Raw genomic sequence first — 11033 nt, 5'->3', positions numbered from 1 at the left:
AATCTTACATTAAAGAGCAGGGGACAAGAAGGGACCAGGCCTATGGAAAGAGTTTTTTATCTTCAGTGGAAATCTGAAAGTAACTGAATTCAGGTCTTAAGGCCGCTATGGAAATCAAGAAAAAAAAAAAAAAAAGAGGTGGCTAAGATAAATTGCCTTTCTAAATTCATCTTGCAGATAGAAAGAATTATAAGTGATTTAGGGGGTTCCCATTCAAACCCAACTAGTATCCATGAGGATGTGGATTCAAACTCTGGCCTTGATCAGTAGGTTAAGGATCCACCCTGAGCTGTGGTGTAGGTCGAAGATGCAGCTCAGATTCTGCATTGCTGAGGCCATGGCTGTGGCTCCCATTTGACCCCTACCCTGGGAACTTACATATGCTGCAGGTGTGGCCCTAAAAAAAAAATGGTTTAAGTAAGATATTTACCAACACTTACACTTCACTACCAAACTGACCTGGTTTTCCTTACAACACGTATAGCCTAGCATCTGGGGGACAGGAGGAATCCTGTTACACAAATACAGAAAACTGGTCAAAAACCCTGTAGAAGCCAGGAAGGTTCCATTCAAAAAGCTCAGAATTGGATCTGTACATTTCAAGAGGTGGCTGAATCAGTAAATGACTTCCAACAGAAAACAGCCCAATCAAAGTATGCCTTTTCGAGCTGACTAAGCAAAGCCCTACAGAAATGCCCATGACAGCTGGGCAGCTGTTCCACAGGAAAGAACAAAAGCTGGAAGGCTGAACCCAGCCAGGGTCAGCCCCCAGCACACCCATGTGTGTCCCCAGAGTTGGCGGGGCCACCAGCTTTAGTAATCAGGCTGCAAAGACTACAACCCATCCCTCCCTTGGGAAGCTTCCCCAGCAGTTACAAAGCTAGCGGAATAAACCACAAGCTTTCCTGGTAATTCATTTCGAAGCCATGCTTAGGTATCAGAGCAAGCAGATCTGTATCTGATTCATCCATTTTCCATCTTCCAAGTGGAGCTCTCGTTGGAATTAAAGAAGCTATAATTAAAGTACCTTATTTGGGCATGCTGTAATTAGTCGCCAATTCAACATGCCATCAAATCTAATCCGAACATAAACACCAGGGCTGCAGGTGCCAATCCCCTGGTGAGTTCTGGGAACTAGTGAGCCCAGCCTGCCTTTCTACTAAGACCTCATCGTCCTGAGTGACTCACCTGGTGAGGACCAGTGGGAATGAGCCCCAAGGCAGTCTGTCTTGCCAAGCATTTCTAAACCTCGGGAGCTGGACTTCCCAGGAGCAGATTTTTTTCTCTTTACCACATAGAGAAACTTGGGGTGATGGCAGGTTTTCAATCTACACTTCAAAGGGAATGGTGTGGCTACATGATTAAACACAAGCTTTGGGGCCACTGTTCATCCATTGAACAAATGTTTACGGAGCCCCCGCTGTGTGCAAGACAGCGGGGATTCAGGAAGGAATAAGACAGGATGACCTGGTGTAAACTCCAGAGAGTGAAACCATACGCTCAAACTGTGTGACCTTGGCTGAACAAGCTGGCCTCTCTGAGGCTTAGTTTGTTTATCACTAAATCGAGGATAATAGCATTCATCTCACAGTGTTGAAGTAAAGCCTGAATGTGAGAAAAGCTATAAATGTATACTTTGCCCAGCACAGAACAGAGCTGGAACTGGAAAGTCAGTCTCTCCCGATGAGTCCAGAACTCCGATTCTAATCTGCCCTCCACCCCACCCCACCCCCCGCCAGCTGTTCTGCTGCACCTCAAAGCAGGGCTTGAATGGAAGAAGGACCTGGAACTACGAGCCAGAGTCATGTGACTGCCTTCTTCCCTTGCTCAGCATTTTCCTATTGCCACTAGAAGGGCGTAGTATTGGCCATCTAGGTGCAGGGATTGTCTGCTCTGTACTTGAGAAAACCTCCACCTGACATTTATGTGCATGGCTATCTTCTGCTGGACCCTTAACTCTAGAAAACTCCCCTCTGTCATACTAATTCTCACAGATCAAGGCATTTCCCAATACCCCATAGAAACTTGCCCAAAGTCCTGAGCTTTAGGGAATAGAACCCGGCTGTGGTAACTAGTGGGCACATGCAGCCAGCCTAAGCAGGTGTCTCAACATGCAGTCTCGTGGCACTCGTGCAGCTTTTCTTTTCAGGTGTGTCTGGTCTCTTCCCTGCCCCTGATACTCAGCCCACTCTCAGTGTACCCACACAGACATTAACTGAGGCACCTACTACATTAAACACTCTTGGGACTTTACCTACATTATTTTATTTCCTCCTCAACACATGGCATCATCAACTGTTGATTAAGTTAAAAATCTCAGATTCCATCCTTGATTTCTCTGCCTTCAACCATCACATCCAATCCATCAGCATGTTCTAGTGACTTGACCTTTAAAGTGCGATCCCCCATCTATCCATTTCTTTCCATCTTTACAACTACATCCATCCAAGTCGCCATGCAGGGCCTCCCAGTCAGGATCTTTGCTTCTGTTCCTTATGACCTATGTCACAGTGGCCATAGACTGCTTTTTAAAAATGCAAATCAGATAAGGTTAAGGTCCTGGTCAAGATCCTCCAAAGGCTCAAGTTACACTCAGAATCCAGTCCAAACCTTTTGCTCTGACCTCATGCCCCAGCACCCTGCTCCTGCCACCTCCTCCCTCCAAGACTTCTGCAGCCCCAGAGTCTTTGCATTAGCTGTTGACTCTGTCCAGGGACCTTTTCCCCAGATCTCAGCATGGATGGAAGCCTTCTGAACATCAACTCCTCAGAGAAACCCAATCTCCTCCCAGCCATTCTCTATCACATTAGCCTTTTAATTTTCATATTTCATCAATGTCTGGTAATCACCTGTTTTTCTTTCATCTGTCTCTCTCCTGTCTAGAATGTAAGCTCTCTAAAGGAGGTGACTTCTCTTTGTATTTCACTACCTGGAGCAGAGCCTGACACTAAGTAGACACTCAGTGTATTTGCTGAATGAATGAATCTCCATAACAATTACCTGTAAAGTGAGGATAAACCCAACTGAGAGAAGTTAGGTGATTTGCATGATGCAGCCAGTATGCTGCAGTCTCAACTCAAGCCTAAATCTTTGCTACTCTAAAGATAATGCTTTTTCCATCGTCATGATGCTCTGATGCACCTCACTTTCCCTCCCTCTGCCCTCAGCAGCTAACACAGTGTTATCTGACATTTCATATTTGTGACAAATGCCTGAACATGACCTCAAGCTCCTGTCTCTCTTTTCTGTGCTGGCTTATGGCTCACACTCCAAATGTTTGCATTTTCATCCCCCACTGCTTTTCTATGTCAATAGGAAAAACATTCAAAGGAGACGCAGCCAACAGCCTTTGCCTTCTACAAGAGGTGCCCACCATTCATCAAGCATCTGGCCTTTCTGTCCACTATCACTATAGAAAAGAGGTGTCCATCGCACTGCAGATCATAACATGAGTGGGGAGTTTTCATGAGGAAGATGTAACCCAGACTGCCACCCTGAGGCTGATTTGTCAAGCTTTCTGGAATGTAGGTATCATAATGACTTCAAAATCCAAGACTGGGGCTGGGAGAAGGAAAGGTGGGGGGTAAGTTGTGGGAGAGTATGGTGCCATTTGCACAGAGAACTCATGAATGGGAGAAAGGTATGCCTTTGGGGAGTGCCTGGTGGTTCTGTGGAGCAGGTGTGAGGGTGTGACTAGAAATAGTTGGCACCTGTCTACACACCTGTGCTCAACCGTTAAAGTAGAAATGAATAGCATTGGACTGGGAGTCAGAACACTTACCTTTGAGCACTGTCTGCAGTTTGCTCGCTGAAAGGCCTTGGGCAAGTCTGGTGACTTCCCTGTCCCTCAGAATCCTCATCTCATGTGGTTGTGGAGTCAGCAGCCCACTCCTACTCACTCCAGAGCTTTTGTGGAGACCAGGCCAGGTGATCCATGGAATAGAATCTGCACAAGAGAAAGCAATTATTTGTGTGATTCTTGTACTAAAGGATCCCACACTTTGCAATTCAACCCCTAGGATTTAGAGATGAGGCAGGTAAGGGTAGGGCAGGCAAAGATGGGGACTTTGGATTTTTATCCCCGTCTTACTATCTCTGATTTTCCATCACTCATCCTACCCCCTCTAAAGGCCCTGGCCCCATGTTCTGTCCCACTCATTCTGCAAGCTTCCCTCAGGCTTTTCATTCATCAAAAATCTGGCCAAGATCAGTACTATTGTGTGGGGGGTGGGAGTGGGGTGGAGAGGAGACTTCCTTAGGTTGCTGAAGTCACAGCAGGCCCTTAAGGGAAAGAAATCCAGCCCCTGACTCAATCCAATATGGAAGCAATGAAAATGGCTCTTCTTCAAGAAAGGGTTTACCTATAAAGGCCACATCAAGTCAGGTGCATTTTCCTCAATGATCAAAAAGCTAACTCATCTCATATGAGACCAAGGCTGACATCTATGGAGGCAGATAGGAAAGGGCCACGGTCATAACAAATTTCACCACCATAGGAACTGGGCTGAAGAGGGACATAAATTCAGCCTCACATCCAGATGCTTTTCTTGGCACCATAACTCACCCTAAAATTATTTGGTTGAGAAAGGGCAGGGGATTACATTATTCACGTGAGTAGAAAACTAGTAGTAGCACCACTGCTGCTCTAACATGGGAGGTCTGAGCATCTAGTCCTCTGGACCAGCTGCATCTGAGTTTGTGAGGTCATTTGAGCAACTAGTCTTCAAGGGGCCTAACACCATATTCAGGGTAGATACTGACCCTTCTGCAAAGAGGACACAGGGTAAAAGGCTTTTGGAGCACTGTTTTGTGTTAATCTCCGCCTACTGATAGTGATGCTATGGACTAGAAATGCACTTACCTGAACACTGAACTACTTGGGGAGCCCTCACAGACCCTTCCCCAACCAGAGCCAGTGTTATGGCTGGATGGGCACTTGTGGTTCTTATTTTGATCACAAGATACACCTCAGCAACAACCATCAGGAAACTGTGAAAAGGTTTATAATGCACAAGTCCTGGAGGCCCAGGGCCATACAGTGGTCATGGGTAGAGACAGAAAATGTCCTGCTCTTATTGGCCTCTAATGGTCACTTCTCTAGGTCAACCAGGGCTCTCCAAAAGGGGAACATCACAGGTGGGGTGGCCTGGCTTTTTATTTATTTGCGTAGGTGGCAATGTGTTTATTCCAGATGGATGTCTTTGAAGTGGATGATTGGCAATCAAAAGCTTGATGTCATGCACTTACATTATAATCAAAAAAGCTAACTGTCAGGTGTTTACACCACAAGCACATTATTTTCAGTGCAATTCAACTTGTATTTATTGAGTACCTGCTAGATGCAGGCTGGGTACCATGAGGATGTCCTTACAGATCTAAAGCCAAGCCTTGGTTCTATTGCTGTTACCACGGGATCATGATCACTTGTGTAAGTTAACTTCTCCAAGTCTCAGTTTCTTCATTTGTAGGATGAAGAAAATGATAAAGTTTAATTCATAGGGTTTAGATGGTGTTCCAATAAAAATGCATATGAAACTTATTTTAAATAACCCCATAGATGTCAGAAGCAGGAAGACGAAGTGCGTATTGATAGGGAAGAAGACACTTTCTTCCACAGCTGGCTGGAACAACAGAGTGTATTGAGAAACTGCTATGATTTTGGTAAAATGAAATGCTTCCAATTTCATCCTTTTACATGTAGCTGTCCAGTTTCTGCAGCATCACTTACTGAAGAGACTATTTTCCATTGTATATTGTTGCCTCCTTTGTCATAGATTAATTGACAATATGTGTGTGGGTTTATTTCTGGGCTCTCTATTCTGTTCCATTGATCTATATGTCTGGTTTTGTACAAGCGTCATACTGTTTTGGTTACTGCAGCTTTGCAGTATGGTCTTAAGTCCAGGAACATGATAACTCCAGCTCTGTTCTTTCTCAAGATTGTTTTGGCTATTTGGGATCTCTTGTCTTTCCACATAAATTTTAAAATTATTTGTTCTAGTTCTGTGAAAAATGTCATTAGTATTTTGATAGGGACTGTATTTAATCTGTAAACTGCCTTGAGGAATATGGTCATTTTAACAATATGAATTTTTCCAATCTATAACAAAGTATATCCTTCCATGTTTATGTCATCTTCAATTTATTTCATCAATGTCTTATAGTTTTCCAAGAGGTCTTTTACCTCTTTAAGTGGATTTATTCCTAGAACATTTCCTAATACCATATATAAAAAATAAATTCAAAAAGGATTAAAGACCTAAATGCAAGCCTGGAAACCATAAAACTCCTAAAAGAAAACACAGGCAGAACACTCTTTGATGTAAATCATAGCAATATTTTTTTGAATTTGTCCCTTAAGGCAAAGGAAACAAAAACAAAACAAAAAAATAAATAAACAGGACTTAATTAAACTTAAATGCTTTCACACAGCAAAGGAAACCAAAAGACAACATACTGAATGGGAGAAAATATTTGCATGTGATATATCTGATAACGAGTTAATATCCAAAATATATATATAGCTCATACAACTAAACATCAAAAACACAGCTCAATTAAAAAAAAATGTGCAGAAGATCTGAATAGACATTTTTCCAAAGAAGATATACAAATGGCCTACAGTCATGTAAAAAGTACTCAACATTGCTAATCATCATTGAAATGCAAACCAAAACCACAATGAAATACCACCTCACATCTGTCAGAAGGGCTATCATCAAAAAATCACACAAAAGAAATGCTGGTGAGGATGTGGAGGAAAGGGAACAAGCCTTGGTGGAATGTAAATTGATATAGCCACTGTGGAGGTTCCTCAAAAACTAAAAATAGAGCTACCACATGATTCAGCAATGTCACCCCTTGGTATATATCCAAACAAAATGAATTTGGAAAGATACATGCAACCCCAATGTTGATAGCAGTATTAACCCAGATATGGAAGCAACCTAAGTGCCCATCAATAAATGGATAAAAACGTGCCATAGATAGATAAGTAGATAGATAGACGATAGATAGATAGATAGATAGATAGATAGATAGATAGATATAGATTGATTTTAAGGACACTGTATGATATCACTTATATGTGGAATTAAAAAAAAAAAACCTAGAGAATAAAACAAAAAAGAATCAGACTCACAGATACAGAGAACAAACTGGTGGTTTCCAGTGGGAGAGGGTAGAGGAAGGATCAATATGGGGGTAGCAAATTAAGAAGTGCATTTACTATGTATAAAATAAACTACAAGGATATATTATATAGCATGGGGAATATAGACAACTTTATAATAACTATAAATGAAGTATAACCTTTCAAAATTGTGAATCACTATGTTGTACACCTGAAACTTGCATAATATTTGTAAATCAACTAATTAATTTTTTTAAAAATAGCATTACATCTAAATTATCATTTAAAAAATAATTGTTTACAATGGTGGACTTACTAAGTGACCCTGGGTGACTTAGTTACCCTGTCTGTTCCTCAGTTTTCCTATCTGTCAAATGGTATTGTGAAGATTAACTAAGGTACTGTGTGTAAAGTACCTAGAGCAGTGCCTGACACAAGCAAGTTCCATATGTGTGTTGGCTATTTGTTATTATCACATAGACACTTAAAAGGCTGGTTGCTTCCAACTTGAAAAGGTATTGAGACAGAGACTTTCCCTGACCATCCTATTTCTTCTTGTATTTACCTCCTACCTGCTTCTTGTCATATAAATACTGAATACCCAGTTAAGCCTGAATTTCACATAAATAATGAACACATTTTAGTCCAGGTATATCCCATGCAATATTTAGGATATACTATACTGAAAAATGTATTTGCTGTTTATTTGAAATTCAAACTTAATTAGGTGTCCTTTATTTTTATTTTCTAAATCTAACCACCCTACCAATTCCTTATCTTGTTCAATAATTCCAGGCAGTGAAAAGTGCCACACAAGTGTCATTTTTAACTTGTTTATCATAATGTCTTCCTCACTAGGATGGAAGCTCCAGGAGAGCAGGACCTTATCTATCATATCTAGCTGTATGCCCTGGGCTCAGCAGAGTACCTGGCTCATGGTAGGAACATAACACCAAGGTGTTTCTGTAATGACTGAATAAGTTCTGTTTGCAGAGCAAGAGAGAGGTCCCTAAGTGCATCCAACTTTCTGTTTTTCTGGTCTCTCCCAAATGCTACTTTAAAAAATATTTCCAAGCAACATTCTGGTCCATGTGCCTTGGTATGAGCACTCCATGTTCCACAGCCTGGGGACCTCAATCATTCTCAGAGCCTGGACTTCGATCTGGACTTCGGGGTGTGGTTAGGAAACACAGTATATTTTTCCTTTGAACTATGAACAATCAATTCTCTGCATTCCAATTCTGTCACAGTCCTGGGCTCTACAGACTACAAGAAATGGACTTGCTTTATGCTAATGGCATTTCATTTATCATTATGGTGCCGAAAGAGGGGAGACCATTAAGCTGAGTGTGATGTTTTATTAGTGTTTTTCTGAGGTCTGTGACTCCCTGCATAACACAATGAATAAAATGACCTAAATTTTGCTTTGTGAGACATTTTCGGGTTACACTTAGCCACCCAAGTCTGGTGATGCTTCAGACTTCAAGTCTCCCCTTTTAAAAGCTTTATTGCAGGTGTGGCTTGAATTTATTTTTTTTTTTTCCTTCTCTTTTTGGCCGTGCCTGCAGCATGTAGAAGTTCCCAGGCCAGGGATCGAACCCAGGTCACAGCAGTGACCCAAGCTGCTGCAGTGATATGGCTGGATCCTTAACTGGCTATGCCATAACATAACTCCTGGCTTGAATTTAATTTAATTTGAATTTTTTTTTTTTTTGCATTTGGTAAGAATTCTGGTTTCCCAAAAAAAATGAAAACCACTCAATTCGTTTTGATTTTTAGTTTAAAACAATACAGACTTTAGGGACTTAGGCACCAGAATATCTACCCTATGCCTGAAATCAGCCACTTGTCACAGTGTTAAAAATGGTGTTTCTAAGTGTGGCTGAAATTTTTCACACTTCTTTCTGATTTGGAGTGTCATATTTGCTGTGTCTGGTGTACCACATTTAAACAGAAATGGCTCCCCTTGCTTTGGAGTTGAGTTTTAAATTGAATGCCTGGTTATTCAAGTGGCCCTGTTACATGAAAACAATGGTTGGTAAGGGACAGATGTTGGGGAGGGGATGGTCACTCAGCCTGGCCTCTTGGATCTGGCATTTATGAGGACCTAATCATCTATGAATTAGTTACTTTGTCCTCAAGCTCCTGTAACACAACATTTAAAAGAAAAAAGAAGAAGGAAAAAGGAGGAACAATAAAATAAATGGGTTTGCCCCATTGCTACTGGACAGTTTCCACCAGTCTCTTCAAAAGCTGATAAGAACTACGTACCAAGCCTTCCTCTCTAGCTGGAAAACCACAGGGAACTCGGCAGCTTACACACAGCCATATTTCAAGGATGCAAATATTGTTTCACAGACTCTGGCAGTCAGTTTCAAAATACACGAGGGCTTTTTTTTTTCTTCCCATTAAAAGTCAATAACTCATTAGGGGGAGAAAAGACTGCATGCATAAAGATGTTAATTAACAACGTTATCAATACTAGCAAGAAGAAATTGGAAGCAATCTCTATATTCAGCATTCTGGAAATTGTTAAGTAGATTACAGTGTATGGACTATGATGAAAGATAATGCATTCATTGAGATGATAATTAGAAAGATTTGGATACATGGAAAATGCTTAAGCTAAAGTACAAGTGAGAGAAAAATTACCAAATAATAATGGGAATTGTGGTTGCAACCATATCAATGTAACTGTGTGGATGAACACAAACTGGAAGAGGAGGCAATAATGAAAATAATAGTTGCATAGAATTAGATGGAATCAAGGTAATTAATTACCATTTTGAAAACAATTTTAAAACATTAAGAATTCTTTTTCAAATAATAGGTTTTTTTTTAAAAAAAAAAAAAAAGCAATGGCAGAAATGTGCAATCAGTTTAAATCTTTGAATGTAGAGTCTACTTCTTAGTTCATAAGACCACCAAACAAATTAGTGCAGCACTTGTCTTCTTCCAACTATAAAGCCCATATTCTTTTTTTTTTTCCCCCACATCCACAGCATGTGAAAGTTCCTGGGCCAGGGATCAAACCCATGCCACAGGAATGAATGACCCAAGCCACAGCAGTGACAATTCCAGGTCCTTAACCACTAGGGCACCAGGGAAATCCCTAAAGCCCATATTCTTAACCACTAGTCTGTAACACATTTTTGCTATTAGTCAAACACTCAATCCTGCCAGATCTTATGTGGAAAATGTGTCAATTAAACTAAATTTCTGTTTAATTCAGTCTATGTATCAGAAATTTGTTCTTTTTTAACATGTGGGGTTTTCTTATTTTTTGTTTTATTTGATTTGCTCTGCTTTACCTCTCTGTCTTGACACAGAGCATGGGTACATGTGTATGTAGCTGGGCGAAGGTGGGGATGGGATGGGAGGGTTGTTCCAGATCATAGAAGGCCCTGGTTATTTAGTTAGATCTTCTGTGGCTGATGATTACTGAAGATTCTCTAATCAAGACAAATAGTGGCTATTTGTTTCCTTCGAGGAAAGGTTTGGTATTAAAGACTCCTTGAAAGTCTGTTTGGCCCAGTTGTCTTGCCCTAGTAGGACAAAGACCACTACAACCTTAAACTCTTCCCCTAAGCCTGATGGAATGAATTGCTATCCCTCTAACTGCATTCTGAGCCTATCAGTCACTCTGGATTCAGATTTGAAGGTCTTATTAATGCTAATTTTATTTTAAGAACCGGAACAGAGGAAAATAACATATGCTTGCTTTAATGGGAGAAAACAATAGAAATTGCTTCTACATATTGTGGTTGGGGCTCAGATTTGATGAACTCTGGAATGAGATGGAAAATATAATAAGCATGATTCTGAAAATTGAATAATCAGCATTCCACAGGGATCCAATTGTAATAGATGGAAAGACATAAGTAAAATACAAGGATTGTTT

General features: G+C 40.8%; 1 long non-coding RNA gene across 1 annotated transcript in view; it reads right to left on the bottom strand.

The window, feature by feature from the left end:
* Positions 1-3809: 3809 nt before the first annotated feature.
* The window catches only part of LOC110256739 (uncharacterized), a 142751-nt gene continuing 135527 nt past the window's right edge, over positions 3810-11033 (bottom strand). The window contains exon 5 of the long non-coding RNA XR_014826221.1: positions 3810-3946. This is a non-coding gene — a long non-coding RNA (uncharacterized LOC110256739). The remainder of the gene's footprint in view (positions 3947-11033) is intronic.

This window comes from Sus scrofa, chromosome 14, assembly GCF_054392235.1.
Source record: "Sus scrofa isolate SSC_HxYL_T2T_F1_AM1 chromosome 14, Sscrofa_HxYL_maternal_Yorkshire_Landrace_v2.0, whole genome shotgun sequence".
Lineage (NCBI taxonomy): Eukaryota > Metazoa > Chordata > Mammalia > Artiodactyla > Suidae > Sus > Sus scrofa.
Note: the sequence above shows the minus strand (reverse complement) of the source record. Positions and strands in the feature narration are given on the sequence as shown.